This window comes from Diplotaxodon limnothrissa, linkage group LG5 (assembly GCF_057381915.1).
Source record: "Diplotaxodon limnothrissa isolate DT_005_m linkage group LG5, D_limnothrissa_male_GT1.1, whole genome shotgun sequence".
Classification (NCBI taxonomy): Eukaryota; Metazoa; Chordata; class Actinopteri; order Cichliformes; family Cichlidae; genus Diplotaxodon; species Diplotaxodon limnothrissa.
The window spans coordinates 30,793,730-30,817,857 of record NC_140600.1 but is presented as its reverse complement, the minus strand read 5'-3'; the positions used below and the strand labels follow the sequence as shown (position 1 = coordinate 30,817,857).

Here is a 24,128-nt window from a genome sequence, read left to right as displayed (position 1 = left end):
CAGTGCGCACAATATTGATCTAAATTTACCATATATGATGTGAAATGCGTTCATTTGATGTCAATCAATTTAAATGTTGCCACAAACATACCTTAATGCAGCGGTCCCCAACCTTTTTTGCGCCACGGACCGGTTTATGCCCGACAATATTTTCACAAACCGGCCTTTAAGGTGTCGCGGATAAATACAGCAAAATAAAACTAGTACCGGTACCGAAAAAAAGAAGATTTATTCATAACACACGTGAAAAGACCCAGGAAAACCGAGTTAATGATAAAAACGATAACAAAATAACGCTAAAAACCGATAAAAACCCTGAAAACCATACATTTCACACCCGAGCCTCAACTCTCGCGGCCCGGTACCAAACGATTCACAGACCGGTACCGGTCCGAGGCCCGGGGCTGCCTTAATGCATCCCTAACAATGCCTTCATTAAAACAAATAATAAAATGGAGGTTGCTGGCCCATTAAACAATGGTACTGACACCAGCAGTGTTCAAAGTACCCTTTAACTGTAAAACTCGCTCTGCAATAAGATGACTCATATGTTAAAATTCTGTAAAATTATCCAATGGTTAATGAGGTGTTTTTTTCCAAGGGGAACAAACCACATAATTAACAAAATATGGCAACATATATCATGCTAATGGCCAAAAACCTTATTGTTCTTCTCTGTGAGTCTTTAAAATGATGCAGCCGATGCTCCAACTGCATTCATGTGAGAACAAATCTGATAAGGAACTATGTAGGTTACACTGATATTTCCACCAAATCTTTTACAGTACTCAGCCTCCAGTGGAGCTTCAAAGGATTAGATGACAGAGAAAGACAGAAGTCTGGTGGTGGGGGGAAAAAGAAAGAAATATACTCCACCTCTGCTCATTTTATGGAGAAAAATAAAATGGTTCAAGCACCAACACCAACACTGTTTTGAATTTTAAAAAAAGTTTCTGAGGTCAAAAAGCAACATGTCAAATAAAGGGAGGAAACAGACACACAGAAACAGCACCTGTTGGGAGTGTAAGTAGAGGGAAGTGAAATTTTGACTGTTGCCAACACAACATGAGGAAACCACCGAGCCTTCACTTCCTGTTGGCTCTCCATGTGCCCTCCATCTGCTCACTTCCTCCTCTGACTGGTGCCTTTTTTTCGGACCGTCTCTGAGAACAGAATCTTCCTATACATCTGAAATTTTAAGAAGCTCCTCTGAAGTCATGAAGTACCAGATTGAAAAAAAAATAAAATAAATGACAATAATAATTAAGAGAGAAGGAGATGGAGGAAGAGTCTGATGCCTACCTCAAACTATGTTGTATGACTGACTTCCACACACTTTGTCACAAATGCATGATGATGTTTTACTACAGAAAAGTTGCGTATAAAAATATTTTTCAGTGTTAAACATTATGTGTGTGTTTGGGTGTCACTTAAAAAACCAGGCCCACACCCACATCACCTTCACCTCAAACCTGGTCGTCACGCACACTTTGTTTCAGCCACCTGAGTGGAAAAATCCTGTGGGTTTTCTACAGACTTATACAGAGGTTCAGCATTTTCCAAGTCAAGCAGAATGTGGACTGTTGTGTGAGACATTGTTATATCCCTTGCATCTCTTTAGCCTTTTATTGAAACAGAGATTTTCTCCCTCTCTCTCTACGTGCTGCAGCTGAACAGCATTCTGGTCAGTAGTGGAAGTGCACATCTAGCCCCCGACAAAGCGCTTCTTGCCATTTGGGCTCTCTGTTGTATGGTTGCTAGGATTAGTCGTGTTTAGTTTCACTAGAAATCTGTCCTTTGAAACAGACTTGTGGCAAACCTGTAAAACCTCAGTATGCTTTCTTTTGTGTTTGAATAAATCTGGCTGCAAGCTTGGTGGGAGTTTTCTGACAGTATTTAAACACTTTCTCTCCTCTTTTGTGGCTAGCCAGGGAGCCTAGGTTTTATAGTTTTGCTTTGTTTTGTTTTGTTTTTTTTGTTTTTTTAAACCTACAGCTCGGTGTTTCTCTTCTTTCTAGAAAAAGTGGATAGGTGTGGGTGGGGGTCTGTTTGTTGGTTTGGCCTTGAAGACCCAGAAGGCTATTTTCTTGCTTTCCTTTTCCTAACCAATGCAATATAACCTACAGAACTGTACTTCAAACAAATGAGCATCAGGAAAGCGTTTACTGGGGTTAAAGGTCAGGGGAGCCAACAGCTTATTCCCCATAGATTTCTATAAAACAGTAAGTCTTTTAGAAACCAGAGGAGTCGCCCAATGCTGTCAATTTAAAAAAAAAAATAAAAATCAGATTTCACTGGCTTTACTTTTCCCAAAGTAAAGCCACATCCCCCTTTTATACCATCTATGGTATGCACAAAAGCACTATTGTTCTGCATATTTTTAAGGCAATGACTCTGCGTCACCATCCTTAACAGAAGCCTGTTCAAATTCCTCCTATTTCCAGCCATTTCTGCCCATCCTGATGATTTCCCTTTGGGAATAAGAGCAAATACAAATTTCAGGAAAAACACAACTAAACAGATTAAAATATTTACCTCTGAGTCATTTCACTTGGAGTTCTTTTTAGCTGGTTCAAACCTCTCTGGTCTTGGACAGACACTTTCTCCTGTGGCTTCGGTCTTTTTATTCCCTCGTCTTTATCAGTTGGTAACATGTAGCAGAGGGCTGCCAAGTAGGCTGCCCCTCTTGAATATATGCACACCCAAACACAAGAGTGGGCTGCACACTCTTCACAGACACCAACCTGAATTACACAGCCGCTCAGCCAAGGAGCTGAGTCAGATTACCGCAGTCTGTTTAATATACAACATCTAAAGGTGAGCGTTATGGAGCTTTCGGGAAGGGAGTGGCTCTTGTACCTGCCTCTATTGGAACCGGTGTAAACAGGACTGTAGCCACTCCAGCTGGAGAGTCGGCCTTTCTTATCACTCTGCCAGAGTCGATGATGGTTTAACCTTTTTTTAAATAGTGAGCACACAGGAAGAGGATGCACGAGCAGCTTTTACAGCTGTCTGAGTTCTCTGAATTAGGAGCAATAGGACTGAAGAAGGTCATTTACAGCAAATAAGCTCCATTTTAATCTCTATTTTAGATCTATAAAATCTCTGTGATATCCAGAAAACGTATATGAAAGTGTATTTATATTTGCAACTAGGGTTAGGTGACTATTGTGCTTGTCTTTTTGTTAGCAAAGTTACATTAGTCAACAGTCATGAAAGGCACAGATTCATTATAGTCATTCATGTTTAGATTCATTAATATAGTGCTGCCTTCTGTTGTTTGTTTGTTTTTTAGGGTTATTCGGTTTTCCTTTATTTTTTACCATTGTGAGACAGGTTCAAAACTATATATCACCTCAGGATATTGGAAGAATTGTCTTGATTTTCAAGAAAAATATCCAAAACTAGTCTTGATCCAAATATCCTTCTGGATCTTGATTCCTTCTGTTAAGGGAATTTTCATTCTTAACGGAGGTCTCAGATTGCTCTTATCATCAATTAATTTGCTGATTATTTTTGCAACAAGTGTTTCGTCTACAAAAGATTACAAAACTGAGAACTGGCAACCGGAATTCTCTAGAGCACAAAGCAGCGCCAGCAAAATTTCATTTTCTGTCTGAACAACAGTCCAAAATCTGAAATATTCAAGTTGCTCTAAGGTAGACATGGAAAAGCAGCAAATTCTCACATTTTAAAACAGAAACATTTTTGCCGTTTCTGATTGAAAATTTAAAAAAAAGAAAAAAAAAAAGAGCATAATTCAAATAGTTCAAATAGTTGGTGTATAATTTTCTACTAAATGAACTAACTGTTGTGAATATAACTTATCCTCATAGCAACAGCATAGTTATCCAGCATCACCTGACATCAACTGTAACAACCCACAGAGCAAAAAAAATAAAACACACTCACACTTATCCATCTATGCTAATACAGTCACACAGACTCACACAGCCTGGCTCACTGCAGCTCATCACATTCACAACAAGCTTCAACACCTCTCTGCAACAATGGCTTCATCAGGATTAACACACACACACACACACACACACACACACACACACACACACACGCCTGAGTGTGTCTTAGCGGCAGCTTCACCTTTGTGAGGTGAGAAATGTTAAACTGAGAGCACCAAGACAGATAAATGTGCATTAGATTTGCTAAGATTTCTTTTTAAAATTGTATATATCCTGTGAGACACACAAACATTTAGTACACACGTGTACAGTACGTCAATGTCAAACAGCTACATGTGGGCCAGCATTATCGTAGCTACATATGCCAAACGGCAGCCTGATCTGAACCACTGAGTCATTGTCCACATATCTGATTTTTTTTTTCAGTGCTTCCAACAGGTCTCTTTTTGTGCTAATCGATAAGCGTTTCCATGGATGGAAAAACAAATAGCCAATCACAGCCTTTGTGGGTGGAAGGACAACATTTTCATGTCCCAGAGCCAGAAAAAATACGAGTATGTGCTGCTTTCTGAATTTCAGCTTACAAAACATGATAAAAAGCAAACTCAAACCATGAGCACTGTCAGAATAATGAATAAATAACGAACAATGAAAAGGAATTGGAATTCAAATGGATCACCGGTGCGGCAAACAGCAGAGAAAGGTAAAAGCTGGTGGCAGACAATTAAAATTATTTATTACCCAGATTGAATCTAATCATTGTCGCCACATAATGTAGATTGGAAATAATTAGACTGACTGCCTACAAATATTTTTGCCATAAACCCACAGTACAATCCCCAGTCTTTCAGGAGTAAGGGACAGACTGAATGAGTCAGCAAAAGAAATCCTTATTTATACTGCAACTTCTTCTTCGATGTTGCTTCTAAACCACGTCTCATTCTGCTGTATGTTGGTGTGATTACAGCTGTTTTGTGTGCACTAGGACTTGGAAACCAGGACAAAGCTCGATGTTGGTGGGAATCTTTGCTGCTTATAATACAGAAAATGCAGTGCCTTTTGTAACTTTTAATTAGGCTGATAATCAACAGATTGTGCACAGATGGAGCTGTTATTTAATTCTAAAAAAAAAATCTACTGCATGGAGCATGTCAAGAAAAAAAAATTGAGATGCAGCTAAATTTCTAGTTTTGCTTCTTTCTTACTTTTTTCTTAAAAAAGAAAAAAAAACTCAACTTGTTAATTAGTCACTATGATCATCCCCAACTCAAATTGAAAACGTTCCCTCACTCACGTCTGCAGCAAAGCAAATTATTAATGGTTAACAAACAGATTATTGACAGTCTAAGTGTTAGTTTAACTTTGAGTTTTTGTGCATTATGCACAGTGAGGGATGATGTAGGAAAAATAAAATCCAGGTCACTGGAGGAGCGATCATGGCCTCGATTAGTAGTCTTCTACTCACATACTGTCCATGAAAACCTCTAACTATCCAGGCTGCCGGAAGTTCATCACATAAAAGAGTTTAGTGAAATATATCCTGCATTTGTTAGCAGCTAACAGCTCTGACTCCAGACTTTAAATGAACCTTTTATCACCAATCATTATGTTTTTATTACTAAAGCATTAGAAAATAAAAGCATGCACAGCAGGTAGCGGCATCTTAATTTTAGCTGCTGTGACCCTCGCTGAGGTTGTTGATTAACATGACAAACATCAAAAGCAGCAGCTTCAACAAGCAGCAGATAATTAATGTTGATTCCATAACAGCTAAAATTACAGTTTTGGTTGTTGTCCAGTGAAAACGGTCTCTACAGCCAAACAGAAACATGACTCTGACACTGAGCGCTGTTTCGTATCAGATAAATATCAGGAGAACCACCCAGTTTAACTTCTAAGGGTATAATATAAATTTCTTATCAGCTTCACAGTGTGAATCAGGACCTCCATTATTTGAATCTGATTCATATTTAATCAACACTTCATATCATCTCCTGCTCATCTAATTTTCTGGTTCAGGCTACAGGCTGCCGATGTTTATTATGGCACTAATATAAACTGTAACGCACAAACAAAGGTGATTACCGATCCGAATTCAATATTTGACTCATAACTTTAGTTACTTTAAAGAGATGAAAGCTGAGCATAATTACATTGGATGAGCAGATTTGATAAAATAGCAATGCTCATCACATCTCAGGAACTCTGCCAACTACTGAGACTGACTCTTTGGTTGAGCTCATTTCAAGAGTGTTGACAAAAATGCTGTTTCTGAATTTTCCTCCTGCTGCTCAAACCTTCCTGTCTATCATAAATGCACAAACACCCACATCTCCACCCACTAAACACCTGCCAAGCAGCACACACACTCACACATCCACACGCAGGCGTTATGTAAGTGTGTGTCAGGAGGACACTCTCAGACGGTCCAGTTACAATCATCAATCCTGCTGACGCCTCCATGTCATCTGTGTGGATATTTCTATAAAGCAGGTGGACAGTGAACCCACTGCAGTGAGGTGGAGGCAGACTCCCATCCAATACTAGACTCACACATGGCCAAAATATGGTCTGTGGACCAGATGCCGGCCCCCTGACATCCTGAAGGGAGAATTTAACACGTCCCCAAAATAAAAAAAAATGTAAAAAGTTTTAGCTTGGGGCAGGGAGCATGCAAAAGCAGGTACACCCAAGCCTTCAAAACACATTAATAAATACAATACTTTGTGATAATAAATAACAGGTATCAGCTGTCTTTTTGCAACGTTTCATCTGGCAGGCAAACTCTAATGCCTTGAACTCCAGTTTGCAGCTGTAATTCCTGCCCTCTGTATAGCCAACCAGTTCTCTGCATGCTGCAGGTTCAGGTAAGAATGACCCTTGTTAGTTGGTCACAATCGATATCCAAGAAAAAACAAGGACTGCAGTCCAAGATATTGGGAGCTAGAGTCTGTTGAACCATGGGATGAGAGTCTTGGTACCACCACAGCTGTGACCTGATAACTCTACGGGTAAACACAAGATGGGAGCTAGCTAGCTAGTGAATGAACATTCAATATAACAGAAGGGATTGTCCAATAGTAAACTGATCATGGATGTTAAAAAAAAAAAATTAAATGAAAAATATATTTGGCTGACTAGTAATATAGCATGTGGAAGACATTGTATCTCCCCGCCCCCAAAAAAAGAGTTATTAAATAGTAAACATATGCTAAGCTCAGTGATGCCTGTGGTGGTACTGCAACGTATTGAAAATCTGAGTTACCTACAAAATTTAAAACAGAGGCTAAAAAATTAATTTTAATTAAATCATAATTATGAATAAAATTATCCTTAAACACATTAAGCATCGATATGAATTGTAGACACTGAAAAAGGTTTCTTACTGAAAATTCTTGATTTTTTTTTTACCAGGTGTAAAATCCCCACGTTTTTGTTATGTCTGCAAAAACGTGGGGATTTTAACATATTTCAGGACTGTATGTGTTCATGTGTCTGTTTAGTCATTTAATGTGTGGCGCTTCATTTATTATATCCAATTCAGTCTGGCCCTCAGAAGAAAAATGCTGCATGCTTTTGCTCTCTCTGGACAACTGTGAGTCCATTATTGCGTCTTCTGTCATGTTCGCTGATCAGAGGAACAAAGGTCGACTGTGCTGAATCCTCCTTCATGCTTTGAAGAGTGTTTGTAGTCACTTTAATCCGTCATCTCTACCACTGGACTAGTTTCACCAGTCTAACGCTAAGAAGCCTTAAGCTTCAGTACTGTTGCTATGGTTACCTGCACTTGAACATACAAGAACAGGTCTGATATTTCCATGTCTTGCACATGCTGCTGGTGCAAGTGAGTTGGATTGAAACAAAGACCAAATTATCACCAATGTGAGGCTCATGATAGATTCTGCATAACGTACATTTTATTTAGCCTACTTTTTGGGGGGTTTTCGCCATTAAATTACTTGCAGTGGATCTCAACTTTGTATTTCAGTGCCTCCAGAATTCAAACAGTTTTTTCTTAAAGAAACCAAATGTTTTCTAATCCATTTGATATTATTTTTAGAAAGTAAAAAAAAAAAAAAAAAAATGCTCACGCAACCTGCAGACCTTGAAATGAGCTTGTCCAGTATATCTTGGAGCAGATCAGAAAACATTTAAATGATTAAAAGAAAAAAAACAAAAAACAAAAACGCATGTAGCTCACTGGTTAGTGCACTTTTCAAAGTGCATTCCCCAATGTTAGTTTTGGGCACCACTATTTTGTTTTTGGAGCCAAAAGTGACCAAATTTGGAAAAAAAGGTTTGAGTGCAAAAATTATCAGCTAAAAATAGAAGACGTGGTTTACAAGCTGTATCCATAAACCATATGGATACAATGTGCAGACACATACTTGTTAATTAGTGCTAAATAGCAGACTGATAAAATATTGCAATAAACATAGAGCACTAACTTCTTGGATCATCAGAGGTTTTCATTAAAATTACTCAAAAGCCACCTACACCATAAATATTAGGGTGAGGCAAACAATTAATTTTGATAGTCGACTAGTCACCGATTATTTTTGCAATTAGTTGACTAATCAGATCATGCATCCACTGGATGTAAAACGTAGTTTATTGCATCAGCATGCGTCTGCGCTTATATAACTATCATTAGCTTACAGCTTGAAGTGTTTAAGGTATGTGCTAACGAAAAATAAACCAAAAATGATAGTTTAAACTTTTAATGAATTTTGCAGATTGTCTCAGTGGAGTTTAATAAACTCAGCCGTCTGCTCCTTGCTATCTAAAATATAACAGGACACTGGAGTAAATTCTCTACTATCTCACACTTCTGTTTAATCAGTTTTCTGTTTGACGTTTATTCAGCTGTGTGAAAACGAACTTTGATCTCAGCCAAATAGATTTACTTAGGAACAAATAAAAGACTGAAAAAGCCAAACAATAACATTTTTAAGTTATCTAAGTGACTTATATATATATCATGTTTAACCTGAGTAGCGAAAGACCGCAGGGGGTTTGAAAACGACTTACCGGGAGTCCACTGTTCTCACCGGCTCTAGTGAGCCTTGAACCCCGGCTAGCTATCCTAACATATGTCTCCGAATACGTCGCAGCACTTTTACAAATATGTGACCGAACCGAACAGATATTTGAACTTTACACAGCTACATTATTTCCTGAAAACATGTTAAAAGTTTATTTTGTGACCTAGAAAGAGTAATAAAAGTAATATTAAAACTAAGTAGCTACCGCCATTGTTGGAAACAGGAATTGGCTGAGCTGTGCAATGAATTCTGGGATAGGTTTGGTCATACGCCCGACCCATCCTTCAAATCAGGGGAAAAGTAGGATGCGTTTGTCGGCTGCATTTGCAGAAGTCTTCGAATTTGGACAGGCTTCAAATGCTGCCTCCGAAGGATGCGGTTCCTGAATTTGGACACAGCTACGATACCGGAGTTGCTTCTTCTTCTTCGGGGTTTAACGGCAGCTGGCATCCTTGTGCAGTCAGTGCTGCCATCTTCTTTTTCAGTCCGTTATTACACTCTGAAATCCTACTACTTATTCCTGTCTTTCAGGATCTCACAAGGCTTTAAATGAGGCGTCGACTATTAAATTTGTGATCGACGATTTTGATAGTCGACGTAATCGTGACTAGTCGACTAATCGTGGCAACCCTAATAAACTTGGTGTTGAAATTCAGTTTAATGAATTCATCAACATGTTCTTTTCAAAGCTGGGAAACACAGGAGTCTATGGGGATTGAATCACTTTTGGAACCAGCCTCAAGAGTTCATGAGATGAAATGCACTTTTTGGTACATTTGAGTGTATCTTGTTATTTGATTCAATTTCAAATAAAAATGTGAGCTAATGCAAATATTACACTAACCCCAACCATGAGCATGCAAGTCAACCACAAAGACTCCCTTTGTGAGACACACTAGAAACAAAAAAAGAACATTTGAGCCCTTTTCAAGGGCTTGAGCTCTCATGTTATTCATAATTTCAGTTTGTTAACCTCCAATTCGTGGCGTATTTTGTATCTGCAGCTCATGGGTACTGCTGCCTGAGTGAGGATTTCCTGCTTAAATATTTTACAATTGAATAAAATGGATAGCATGCAGTCATAGTTCAGCAGTTCTTTATTACAGTGGGATGACCTCTTTTTTTTGCCAGCAGGGATATGAAAAAATGATAAAGGCCATTGGCTCTATTATAACCACAATCACTGAGGCTCTGCAGAGCAGAGAGCATGCATATCTTAAATATAGGCCTGAGCTTCTCAAAGCTGCACTGCATTCATTAATTTTTGATGTGAACTTACATAAGAGACAAAGTGAGCGCTGCAGGGTCTGTCTTACAGGCAGGGACTCCGCCTGCAGAGGGGTTTCCACATTTCACTAAATCTTAAAACCACGTCCATACAAGTGTAATGGATGGTGTTTTTGGATGCAACAGGCATGGATGATACCGACTGCTACATGAGCATGAATCTCCACAGGTTGTGAGGTGGATGGTGTCATGACAGTGACAGTATAAACATGTCCACCTTTGAAGATGTTGCTATACTTTTTTTTTTTTTTTTTAACAATAGACTGATGCCTTTATATGTCTCCTTGTAACAGCAAAACAGCAATATGTAAATTATTGCATTTTCTTAATTTATGTGCAGTAAAGTACTTTAATGTGATAGAATGATTTCCTGTATCAAAAATGAGAAAAATGACAATGATAATATCCCAGAGTTGATGTCTTTAGATTGATAGTTGTTTTATATAATGACAATTGGTTGATTCCAAAACACACACACACACACACACACACACGATAATGGATTTTACCCATAAAAGAGCCTTTCTTTTGAAGAACAGATCATCACAAACTTCGTACCAGTGTCAATGGTAAAAAGCTGAAATTACATTTTACAATAAAAAGTCTAAACACTATAAAATGTCAGACAAGAAAATAAAAGCTCCAAGATAAAAACAACCTGAAAGCAATAAAAGAGTTAGTTTGTTCAAATAATTTCCAAACCGAGTCAAAAGATGAGATGAGATATATATTTGTATTATTTTAATACTTGAAAGGAAGCTGAAAGGAAGCGGAGCTCCGCTAAGAAAATGTAATAAAAAAGGCAATACATTTTTAAAAAGTATTTTCAGCACAAACAGCAACTTTAACATACAGAAGAATGAACACCCAGCGGTTCAAAGTTCGGCAGTAAGACAGCATGTACCACACAACAACATGTATGGCAGTTTTACTTGGTACTTCAACAACTACACAGACGCAGAATAAAGCACCAGCTCCTCTTTTCCGTCCACTTGGTGGAGAAGCGCTGATTTACAGCAATCTACCAAATGGAACAAAAATAAAAACACATGCTAGAGCCGCTCTTCCATACAGAACGGACATTGGTTAAAATTAATATAAATATATATCCGGCCACTATACGAGTCACACCTCTTTACATTTACTGTCTGATATTCAATATCCAACCTAAAACAAACATTAATTGAATGATGAAACCTTCAGCCTGCCCCTGAACTATTAATGTTAATAACAATTTAATTTTTCACAACAAAGATACCAGCTATGTGCTGCATGTGGTGCTGTTAAATAGTCTTCTTAAGAACTGTTATGGAAGGAGCAATTACACTCTGCTGCAGACACGGATGAGTAGGCAGTGCTGTTATACTTCTTAGAAGTCTGACTAGTTGCTACATTGTAATGTGAAGTCTCCGCTTCTGAGTTGCCATCTGACTGGACATTTATGCTTCAGTGGGGAATCTAGCTAAGTTGTAACCGCAAACTGTGGCGTCGACACAGCTCACAACTCACAGCCTGTATATATCCAGCTACTCTTACACTGCAGTTTTTCATTTTAAGAATACCCTTCATCAATTTAAATATAAGGAGTAATAATTAAAAAAAAAAAAAATCTAAATTCATGGAGGGAGATTGCTGAAACTATCAAAATGGATACAAGGGAATATACCAGCATTGCAGCATTTTATTTGTTTCTATCAGCTGGTACCCCACATAAAACATAGGGACACAACCACACGGTAATTAACACAATGCACCTCGCACGAGAAATGTTGACAGCAACGGCGGCCACTTAAATCGGTTACATTTTAGGCTCTACAAGTAAATCACTGCAGAAGTTTAAATCAGGCCTGATTATGAAATTCATATCCCTCTGACTCAACCAGAGCCAAGCAGACTCACAGACATGGAATCTATAACATGCTTTTAACTGACTGACACGACCGGAAAGCATCTGCGTGGCCATAAAAAAAGCTGGTTAAATTCTTTGAATACCTATACTGCTTTTTTTATTACCACTTTTAGCAAAGAATATGCCTGCGAACAATCCGTAAACAGCGTTGTCAATGTTATGTTGATGGTGTTGTTCAATAAATATTAGTGTGTTTTTGTATAAGCTAGGATGTGTTTTGAACCTTCACCTTCAGCCATGTTAAACCCACCTGTAAATCCTGTGTATTCTGAAGCTAAATCTTATGAATCTTTTGTGCATTGTGGTTCCCATTTCCCAAGTCCTTAAATTCTCTCTCGCATTGATGGAAAACGGCATCAAGGTCAAGGAAAAGTGATTAGACAAAGACACGGGGTTACTTTTTGGACTTTTTGACCACAGCCTTGGTTAATTCTTCTTAGGCTAAAGGAGCTAGAGCCTCATGCAGGCCGTTCAAATGACAGACGCACTGAGTCAGCATCCGTCGTCTCTTGTGGTCATCAGGACGACGGCAGCAGCTTGAGACAGATACAGAACACTCGACTGTCTGCAGGTAGGCGTGACCGTGTGTCTTCAGTGGGGACGAGGTCGAGGTTGGTGAGATAATAATGATCAGCATGAGAGCTGGAATTTACAACGTACTTTATTTTTAGACATTTTTATTAACATCACTTCAACTGCATGTAATATAGCTACTTTGTATTGCTTTAGAGCACAACTGGCTCCACCTGTCTGTTACAGAAAGGCAAGAGATATACACCCCCTGCTGCAGTAGCACCCATTACATGGCTCTGTAATACACCGTTATAACCAAGAAATCTATTCAGGAGATTATTTAAATAAGGCTGGGCAACAAAGATCCTAATTTTGAATGTGATCTGCTCTTAAAATGCATCACCAAATAAATAGCAGCGCAGTATGAGGCCTGCTCCATTAAGGGAGAAGAAAAACAATCATAATTACTAGGGGTGCAACGATACAACAATACAAAAGCGAGTTTATTACAGAGAAATGGCTCTTTCCAAAATAAAAGCTATACTATACGCTTCTTCTGGGCTATATTCTCAGCAGCATATAAACATATCAGGTCCCCATAAGGAGAATCACGTGCTAACGGCTGTCTAAATGACTCGGGTAAAGTTTGTAGCATGTGTGCTTGTTGGTTTTGTCTGCTTCCACTTGTCTTTGCACTAGTATGATGTCGGAGTAAATGGGCTATCATATTCGTTGTGTTCCCACTAGTGCTGTCAGCGTTAATCTCGTTAAAATGACATTAACGCCACAACACGGCAAATCTCCGTTAACAAGTTACCGCGGATCGCCCCGTGCTTGGGGCTGGACGGCGTCAACACGTTAACAAGCTAACTGCGCTACCGCACTAGTTCCCACAAATTGAGAATTGCGTGGCACATCCGACATACTGTTTTACTTTAGTCCATGACGCGCTTACCATCAGGGTCATGCTTCACATGAAAACCAAGATAGTTCCAAACGCCAGATCTGAATGAGAGTGGGGGAGGTTCAATTTCGGGTAGCGTTGAGGTAGTTGCCATGTTGCAACGAGCTTAGCTTCTGTCTTGCTAGCTTGCACTGCGCTCAGTGGATCTGCACTCGACAGTGCAGCCTAGGCGGAGTAGTCCATATATTTATTAGTTTCAGGTTGGCCATTCTTGTATTTTGCTCGTTTGTGTTGTTGTGTTTGCACATCTCTGTTGCTTGTGGGGCTCGCACACAAGAATTTCACTCGCATGTGCTGTGCCAGTGTGCCTGCACATGTGATGTGACAATAAAAGTGATTTGATTTGATTTGAGCGCTCAACACAGACAACATCGTCAGAAGAAAAGTTGATAAAATAAATAAAAAATGTTGTATTGTTTGATAAATATGTGTACCGAACCGAAAGCACTGTATCGATCGGTTCAATATCGATACGAGTATCGTTGCACCCCTAATAATTACTCTGGTAATTATTGAGATGATGGTTATTTAAAAATAATTATTCTAAGACTTTGAAAAAACTGTACATATTTTTTCTACTTCTTCTTTTAAAATTGGATTTTAATTATATCTTAATTTGTTTTATATAGATTATCTTGTTTTAATAGTCACTGCAAGCCACAACTGTAGCTGAAATAAAAATTAGACGAATGCCTTTATTTTACATGAACTTAGCAAAAGCCTGAACAGCTGTGACATTACTAAGATGACACTTAGTTTGTAAAACAGAAAAAACATGAGGAAAAGGGTTTCAAAGACGCAAAGAAATGGATTTTAATTCTGCCTCAAAAACATCACCATGTTGGATTTTTCTGTATCTCAGAGTTTTCTGTGGCGGAAGGACAAAATACTTTATACGCAGGAAAAACCCAGCAAGTCGTATCTGATGTATGCTGATAATGAAATAATGTAATGTACTAAAGAAAAAAGATAAAATGTAAAAACCTTTTGACTGGGGTGAGATGCTGCATCAGCTAATTCAATAGAAATCTCTTTTCTTGAGCAGAGTTTTTGGTCATTAAAAACTTTTCCACTATAAATAACTGTTCCTGCACCATAGGTTTGCCTTCTTGTGGGTCCCAATTCCCAGGAGAAGAGAGGGAGTTTGGTGTTATGTGGATTGAGTGATGGTCAGCCTAACGGTGCAATCTTCAGGTACAAAAAGTGAAGACAAATCATTTTATTTTCTTGGCCAGTCCTGCAGGTAAGATCTGTGTGTGGGAAGCACTAAAGTAAATCCATGACACGTCAGTATCATCAGATACTGAAATCATAGTCAGAACAGTTTCAGCCAAGTGCTTTACAACCAATCTGCCACTACAATAAAGGCAACAGTCCAATTTACACATAAAACTGCCACTGGACTTACCAGAACAGGTTGCCTGTCTCTCACATACCTGACACATTTCTAAAATTATCGTAAAATTATGAAAACGAGGTTCATTTGTTTCCCAATTAACTGATGAGTATAGATAATGTGAGAAAACAGTGAAAATGTCCATCACAGTTTAATCACAGCCTGGGGTGATTTGTCTAGCCTGCAGCTTGACACCCAAAGCAGTTTAGAGTGATATAAGCGATCAATCAACTAATCTGTTCAGTTCTAGTTCGATCAGATGTAGGCCACCTTGCCTGAAACAGCGCCCATTTAACCTCATAATTTATTTATCCAAAAATACAGCGTTAACCTTCAGCGGCAAAAATCAGTGATGCTGCTGTTAAGGTTTAGCAACAAATAATATCAAGATGCACCAACGTAGGTGTGGCAGGACCACTTCATTTGAACCACTTAATGAGAAATCTAAATAATCCTGTAAACTGTACGAGATGGTCTAATACGACCATTGTTATACATGGAAATAGCATTGATCTATCCAGTGAAGACATTCAATGAACATGTTTTGTTAGTTAGTCAACTAATTCACTGACTTGCAACTAATTTGATTACCAAATGACTGTAAAAAGGTACCCGCATAACATCTACTCCATAGATATAGAGTAGTATTACCAGATGGCCATTTTTAAAAATATCATCATTACTTTTAAGCCACTTATGTATAACTAGGCGTGAATCCTGTCTCATCTGTTGTATGGTGAATTGAAGGGGTCCTTATAGACCCTATGATGTGAACACAGGGGTGTCCTTAGGAGTTTTTCCTGGCATTCTTATGCTCATCTTGAATTATAACGTTTTCTGTCACATTTTCTTCTACTCAATTAAGATTAATATAAAACAATTCTTTCATCGACTTCCCAAAACATTTTGACATTGAATAACCATTGGCTGTCCATCTTTTCTTGATGTCTAGTCTTGAAAACACGCCATAAATCCGACTCAAACTCTTGACCTCTCTCTTGACCATTCATCCATTTTCTTCTGCTTATCCAATTCAGGGTTGCGGGGAGGGCTAGAGTCCATCACAAGAAAGGCAAGAAGATGGGTACTTCCTGGACCCTGCCTCCAGGCTGACACAGAGACAGACAACTATTCATGCTACCATTCATTTAACACCTACAAACAATTTAGAATCACCAGTTTACCACCAGCTTAGCTTTTTGACCATGTTTGCTGGGTTTCCAACAGGGATGTCCAGATGATGTTGATAAGATAACACGCAAGAGATGGCAAAATTTTGTCTTCAACTTTCATTCTGGAACCACATATCAACCAAGACACCAACATAAAACAGTGGTTTAACATAAACTTTACTTTGCTGTAACGTCTAACAAAGACACCCAGGCAAGAAAAAGTAAGCCTAGCAGATATGTCTGTGAAGGTTCTCAGTCATCCAGGTCATCGTAGTCAAAGGAGCTTGCAAAGAAAGGCGTCTGGACTTCTTTAAATTACTTGAAGACGTTTCCCCTCTCATCCGAGAAGCTTCTTCAGTTCTAAGGTCAAATGGTGGAGAGTCCCAGATATAAACCTAGTGGGAGTAACCCCCCACAGAGGGACAAAAGGACCCCCTGATGATCCTCTAATCGCCTGAGCCAAGGTGTGAAACTGGGTGTGGGTCCCAATCAGCCAGAGAGAAGGAACACACACATGTAAAGGAAGCCCTCAAAACATGCTTCTATCCTAAATGGGCGTTCTTAAAGTCAGCAAAGAGGCACAGAAAAGAAGACCAGACACCAGCGAGGGAGGATAAGAAGGACAGACGCAACAACATTGTCATCCCCTATGTAGCCGGTGTATCAGAAAAACACAGGAGAGTTTTCTCCAAGCATGACATCCCGGTGCATTTCAGACCCAGCAACACGCTCAGACAAAAACTGGTTCACCCGAAAGACAAAACGCCAAAACACAGACTTAACAATGTGGTGTATGCGGTACAGTGCAGCAAGGAATGCTCAGACCTCTACATTGGAGAGACCAAACAGCCACTTCACAAGCGCATGGCACAACACAGAAGAGCCACCTCCACAGGACAAGACTCAGCAGTCCATCTGCATCTTAAGGATAAAGGACACTCTTTCTAGGATGCCAATGTTCACATTTTGGACAGAGAGGACAGATGGTTTGAAAGAGGAGTGAAAGAAGCCATCTATGTCCACTGTGAGCGACCATCTTTGAACAGAGGCGGTGGTTTACGACACCAACTCTCTTCCATCTATAATCCAGTTTTGAGATCCCTTCCCAGACGCCTTAACGCCCACTCACATCCTGGGCCATCTGATCTCAGGAATTCGCATGATAAGGTGGGGCCAGGTTTCACAATGAACTCACCCGAAACTCCGGCTGATTGGGACCCGCACCCAGTTTCACACCTTGGCTCAGGCGATTAGAGGATCATTAGGGGGTCCTATTGTCCCTCTGTGGGGGGTTACTCCCACTAGGTATATATCTGGGACTCTCCACCATTTGACCTTAGAACTGAAGAAGCTTCTCAGATGAGAGGTGAAACGTCTTCAAGTAATTTAAAGAAGTCCAGACGCCTTTCTTTGCAAGCTCCTTTGACTAAGCCTAGCAGACAGTAAATGTTTGTCTCCAACATTGGCACAACCTTTATTTTGGAGCCATGCTTGATCCAAGGCTAGATGTTGACTAGAAAAGACAGCCAGTAGGCAGTTTGGCAGTGTCAAAAGGTCAGGAGTTTGAGTTTCCCTCATAGTATTTTTTTTTTTTTTAAATTTGTTATGTTGTTGTAGTCCATAAATAAAAGGATAATATACAACAGTTCCTTATCAGAGACTTAATTTGTTAGAAAGTCCAACCAGAACATCTAGGTGATAAGGAGGTACGTCCAACAGACGACCCTTGTTCAACTGTCATTTTCAAAACCTTGTTTAAACAAAAGCGAGACCTTAAAAAAGTGGCTCAATGCATTTGCCTGACAAGAAAATGATCCCTTCTCTAGCCCTAGGGGGGAGACACAAAACCTTTCAAGGTTGCCAGGAAGAGCATCTGGTGTCAAAATATGCCAAACCAAATAGGCAGTGCTACCTGCTGTGCTTGTGAATGGAGGACTAGTTAAAATCTTTAACCAGAATTGAGAGACAACGGTTATTCAAATTTGAAATGTTTGCTTGGTGTTATCATAATGGTTGGAAGCCACATAGTCAGATTTCATTCCAAACCTAGATAAACTGTACAGACTTCGGTGGAATACAAAAAACTAGCCATTTTCCCTTTAGAATCAAGCAAACAGCAAAGTCATTGCTGTCATACTTATAATTCAACCCTTTTCAGCAAAGAGTCTTCAAAGTTTCCCTTTCTACTAATTTCATTTTGCAAAAACCCTCTATGTTCCGATAATTTGCAGCAGCAGAAATCAGAAGGAGCAATGCCCTCTTTTGGAGGTCACAAGCTGAGGAGGAGTCACCTCATGAGCCAAGATGCGGGATCCCCCCTCCTTTCTAACGCAATAAGGCAGGACACACCCAGCTACAGAGGGGAGGAGGAGGAGAAGGTGGAGATGGATGAAATGAGAAGAGAGGAAAAAGAAGCAGAACTGCTGCTGCTCCTCCTCATCCGCCCAAATAAGCCGATGACGTAAGGATGGTCCTTCCTTAATTAAAATAAAGCGCAGTCGGTAACGATTTTTCCACCCTTGTTCAATACCGGCAACCTTGAAAACGCAGAAGTAGTATTTACAGTGCGAGTGCTAAATATGGGGGAACCACTCCAACAAGCTTAACAAGCTCATCCTGAAGGCGCCACATTCGTGTCAACAGTGTGAGGACACCACAGTGATACAGAAATATACACAATTAATATCACAACAGGGACAAACAACCGCAGCAACCAACGCTCGCTGCTCAGAGAGCTGTTTTTAACCAACTTACCACAGGTCCTGTGTTTTTTCTGATGGTAAAAGGCGCCTTTTCCGGTTACCACTGGAAATATCACTCGGAAAGCAACACACTCAAGCCAGAGACTGTTAACAAATTGTTTCCAGGCGCCCGGAGACATCCGCGGGCGGTCTGATTCCTGCCTCGCAGCCAATGCACCAGCAGATACGTGCCTCGCTGTCGCCCGGGGAGACCTGGCACCAGAGCGCCATTAAGAATCTGCTCTTTTTGATCTACATCTCCTTGTTGGGTTTGTGAAAACGCAATTTTGTAGCCATTAATAACAATTTACAGACCTTTTAGAAACAACCCTTCAATTCGGCATACCCCAATGACACGTAAAAATGTAATATTCAGAATAAAATAACAACTTTTACCAGCAGGCTCCTTACTTTGGCAGGCGGCAAACTAACTAGCAGTGCGTATCCAGTTCAAAAGTTGGTTTTTTTCACCAAAAGTGAGTCATCGTCTGTAAATTTTACAGGTGTCTGATTAGAAACTATTGCACAATATCACAGTGTATGCTTTATGGGTATTTTAGTTTGTCGAAAAGCGTTTTAAGTTGGATTTTAAAGTCCGCATTATGAATGAAGACCCGACTGCGTTGACTGCAGGGAGGGAACGGCACGTATCGGGGCTGTAACCTAGCTAACAGCCGGGACGTTTGGCGAGGTGAAAGAGACAGAAACCGTAACTCGGGGTTTCTGAGAGACACTGTTGCTATTAGGGAGGAAAATACGCCAAGATGCGTATTAAAGTGCGTCGGACTGGGATAATTGTGCGTTCACACCTGTGGAAAATCCCAAAAATCTCCCTGTAGTTGCTAATAATTGGGTGTCAAGGTAAAGAAACGGCAGTTATGAACGTTACCCGGATGCTGAGCAGTGCGGACAACTTGGGGGGGGGCACGACAGACCCCTTAAAACACAGCAAAATGTCACTTTCACGGTCTCCGACAGACTAAGCGAGCCTTTCTTGGCTTTCAGCCACAAGTGAATTGAAAGATTGTACAGACTCGTGGTGAGTTAAGTTTAATTAAGAAGCAAAAAAACACTGAGATTAGACGTTACCTCCACTCCGTGGATCTTCGTCCAAATCACGTCCTGTGGCTGAGTCGGAACGGTTGGGAAGCGTCTTTAGTTTAGAGGGGTTTGTCCATTTCCCAGCAGAGCTCCAACTTGAAAACTGCAGTGGCGAAAAAAATGACTGACAGGCCGGGTGGTGGTTGGTGGATAAAACCTTGAACCGTTCCTGACGTTTAAACCGTTTTTAAATACATCAGTAGGGGCACCAGCTCTGTTCCTGCAGTGGTGGCGGCAGCCCCGAGCAAGGAAAACAAACCAGATCCAGATTCAGTCAGAAACGAATCCTTTAAAAGGAGAAGATAAACTCACCCTCTCTCCCTCTCTTTTTCTCTCGCTCACTCACTCTCTCCCTCTCCTGGAATAAAAGCAGAGGAGGGAAAAGGCTCTGTTAACAAAGAGCAGATCCAGAAAATGAGGACTGGTGGTGTGTTTGTGTTGCTTAGCGGTGGGTGGAACTGGAGGGGGGGTCCGGCACACTCAACCAGACCAGAGGAAACACCAAAAGTCCGGATCAGATCTTTTCCTGCCAAGCTGGGAAACTGAAAGAGAAGGAGGTGAGCTTGTGGTGGCGAGCAGGGGGGAGGGACCAGACCGGGATTGCCCTGTTTTTAAGGTGGATCTATGAATTAATTAGGTAACAAGGCAGAAACAGAGCCCTGCTCTCGAGAACAGCCCCGGGCCACAGATGCAGTCTGGAAACTCAAGGGGGGGGGGAGAAAAAAAATCCAGATCTGGATCTATCCCGGAGCGATGTATGGAGTCTCTTTTCAGCCAAACAAATCGTTTAAGATAGTACGTTTAGAAAAACTGTTGTCAGACTAATTTTGAGATAAAGCTTTTTAAAGACTAAAGCCATAGTTACTTCACGTTTTCAGAAAACCCTGCCCTGATTCAAGAAAAAGTCAAATTTTTACCAAAAAGTCTATTTTGGTAAAAAATAAATAAATATATAAATAAAAATAAAAAATTGTTACTAAACAGTAATAATTTGAATCAAAAAATAATAAAGCCAAAATATGATTTTTTTTTCCCCTTTTTTTAGAAGAAGTATAGTTTGAGGCAAAATCCACAACAAAAGTCATATTAAATAATCACTATACTGGTGTGCATTTGAAGCCATCATATCAATTCCAAAATAATTCAAGGCTAAAGTTTCAGGATAAACTCAGAATATTTTTAAGTTTCTTCATGAATTACCCCCCTTTACCTCTTTTTTTGTATTCGCTTATTTTGTCACAAAGGTTGGGGGGAAATTAATGGAAAACACCAGTTGTAATGTAAAACTTTTTTTTCTTTTTTGAAAATTCTAGATTAAATCTGAGATCTTATTATTAATTAATAAAATTGTAATCTTTTTACTTTAAAAAGTGTTTTAAAGGTAAAGTACAATTCAAAGATGAAAATCATATTTTTTTAATATAAAATTATAAAAGTGATTGATATAATCTGATAAAATTTATCATTTACCCATTATGCCTACCAACTGACTGGCAGCCTGTCCAGAGTGTATCCAGCCTCTTCCTCAGTGACAGCTGGGAGAGGCTCCAGCCCTCCTGTGATGTTAAACTGGATGTTTTCTGTATTTTCTTTAGTTAGGCATTGAATAGTATTTGCCATTTACCATTTATGGAAATATTTAAAAACTTATTTAAGTGTTTCTTCTTCAATCACCTTTTCCACATTGCATTTAATCATTATTTATTATTAATCTCTGGCTATCTTCCACAGCTAGTCTTTATCCTGTCCATCCTGTCACTCTCAATCAGTGTTTCCCAACCTTTTGGAGCTATTTCACGTTAGAAAAATCACACGGCACACCACCAAACAAAAATGTCACAAAAAGCATATTGATAATTTTTCCCCATGCACCAGGTATAGTGAAATTGACTCGGTTTGTCCACAACAGAAATGGGCAGTAGTGCATTACAAGTAACACGTTACTGTAATCCGATTACTTTTTCAAGTAATGAGTAATGTAAGGGATTACTATTGTAAAAAAAGACATTAGATTACTTTTACTTTCCTGTAAGCACGCTGTGTTACTGCGTTACTAAACTGTCATGATTTTGTTTGTGAGAGTGTCTCATGACAATGACGTTAAAAAAAATTATAATATTAAAACTAATAAAACAATTTTTAGAAAAAGGCTTTCCATTTGATTCAATTTTATATGATGGATTATGCATAAAAAATAGAATTGGCCTGAAAGGTCTATTGCTTTTTTATGTATTCAGGTTGTGTATCATGTTTTTGAAAAGTAACTAATTACTTTTGAAAATAAGTAATCAGTAAAGTAACGGGATTAATTTTTTTCAATAAAGGAAAAACTTTAGTAACTAATTACTTTTTTCAAGTAACTTGACCAACACTGGTCCACAATATATATTTTTTGCTTTCTTCTGACCACTACTCATGCTAGGGCCTTCATCTGGGTCGGAACTTTCTGCAGGACCCAGTTCAGATTGACTACTTTTTCTTTTCAAATATTTATCTATTGCTATTTCATGCTGCGACTTCCAACAGCATGACTAGTATGTAATTTCTTCTTCGTCTTCTTCTGTTTTACGGGCGATTGGCAACCCATTTAATTAGAGCAGGTAGCTGTACTGCCCTCTAGTGGAAGAGAATGTAATTGTTCTGTGCGTTACTCACAATCGCGAGTACTAATCAGGTGGAACCAGATAATCTTCCACAGCACACCTGATCATTTCACACACAGTGGTTGGGAAACTGCATTAGATGACTGCTCTGAGCCTTGTTCTTCTGGAGGTTTCTTCCTGGTTTTTTTTCCTGTTAAAAGGGAGTTTTTCCTTTCCACTCTCACCAAAACACTTGCTCATAGGACATGATCTGATTGTTGAGGTTTTCTGTTTTCTCTTTATTATTATTGTAGGGTTTTAACTTGTAACTTGTAAAGGACATTCTTGAGGAAACTGTTTTTGTGATTTGGTACTATACAAATAAAACTGAAGTGAATTGAACCACAGTTATCAGATTACATCATATTGTGTCCATCTGTTGGACACACCCAAGAGTCTAAACAACTCCACCCTTGTAACCATGATCTAACCACTGTGCTGAAGACAAAGAAGATCCATGGTAAAATACTTTAAAACCTTTCTCAGGACATTTATTTTAACATCAATTAAGTTTCATAACTTTTTCACCCTGACAAGAATAAGCGGAAGAGAATGGATGGATAGAAGTGTTACATTAAGTTCCTGAGTTTTGTTACCTTGTAGTAAATACAAACAATAAGAAAGTGGATGCTGCAACACATTAGCAACCTGTCCACCTCTCAACCCATGACTGTGATAGCCCTCCTGTGACCTTGAACTGGACAGGTTGGTAGATGGATGGTACTTTTTATTATTATGAATATTTTTAAAGTAAAATTAAAGATTAAAACATGACAAAGGTACCTCTTTGGTGAGGTGTTTTGGGTATGACCATCTTGGAAGAGGGAGGTCTGGACATCTGTCCCTGAGACCCAGACATAGTACAAGTACAAGATGAATTGGTGAATGAAATAAAAATTTATGGAGAAAAGTTAGAAAAAGCCAATATTATTGAGTAGTAGTTATATTTTTTTTACTCAGATTTATTTGGGGACTTCCAAGAGGAGTCTTGACCCTCTGGTTGGGCACTTCTTTTGATTTATGTTCAGTTAAAAGACATTAAATTTAATCTGTCTTGAATTTAATTGAATCTCCAACAATCAACAAAGGGTCTGCTTGAAATAGCAGTCTACTGAATTGTTCTTGCGTCATCTGTTCCTTTATTATGGGGGTTTGGTTGGGTTTCATTCTCTTTGTTGTGTTTAGTTCTGGGTAAAATCTATTGAAGTTCTTCCCTGAAAATGATTTATTTAAGCCTCCAAGCTCCTGTGCACATCTGTTTAATATGGAGATATGAAAAAAAAATCAGAGACCACATCATTATAAATCAGAGGTGGAGGTGGATGTTGATGAGATGGTAATTTATTTATTTATTTTACTCGTGCAAATGCAGAACTTGAACAAAGATTCTGAAAAGAAATTTCTCTCTGACTGCCAACTGGCCACTCAATCAGCTCTT

At 39.2% G+C, this 24,128-nt stretch overlaps 1 protein-coding gene across 2 annotated transcripts in view; it reads right to left on the bottom strand.

Annotated features, from left to right (window-relative positions):
* Positions 1-20,567, bottom strand: part of LOC146632597 (plasma membrane calcium-transporting ATPase 1-like) — a 135,239-nt gene extending 114,672 nt beyond the window's left edge. For both annotated transcript variants that reach the window (XM_085353395.1, XM_085353396.1), the window contains exon 1: positions 20,037-20,567. The gene's annotated coding sequence lies outside the window, so the exon portion shown is untranslated. The remainder of the gene's footprint in view (positions 1-20,036) is intronic.
* Between the last annotated feature and the right edge of the window lie 3,561 nt (positions 20,568-24,128).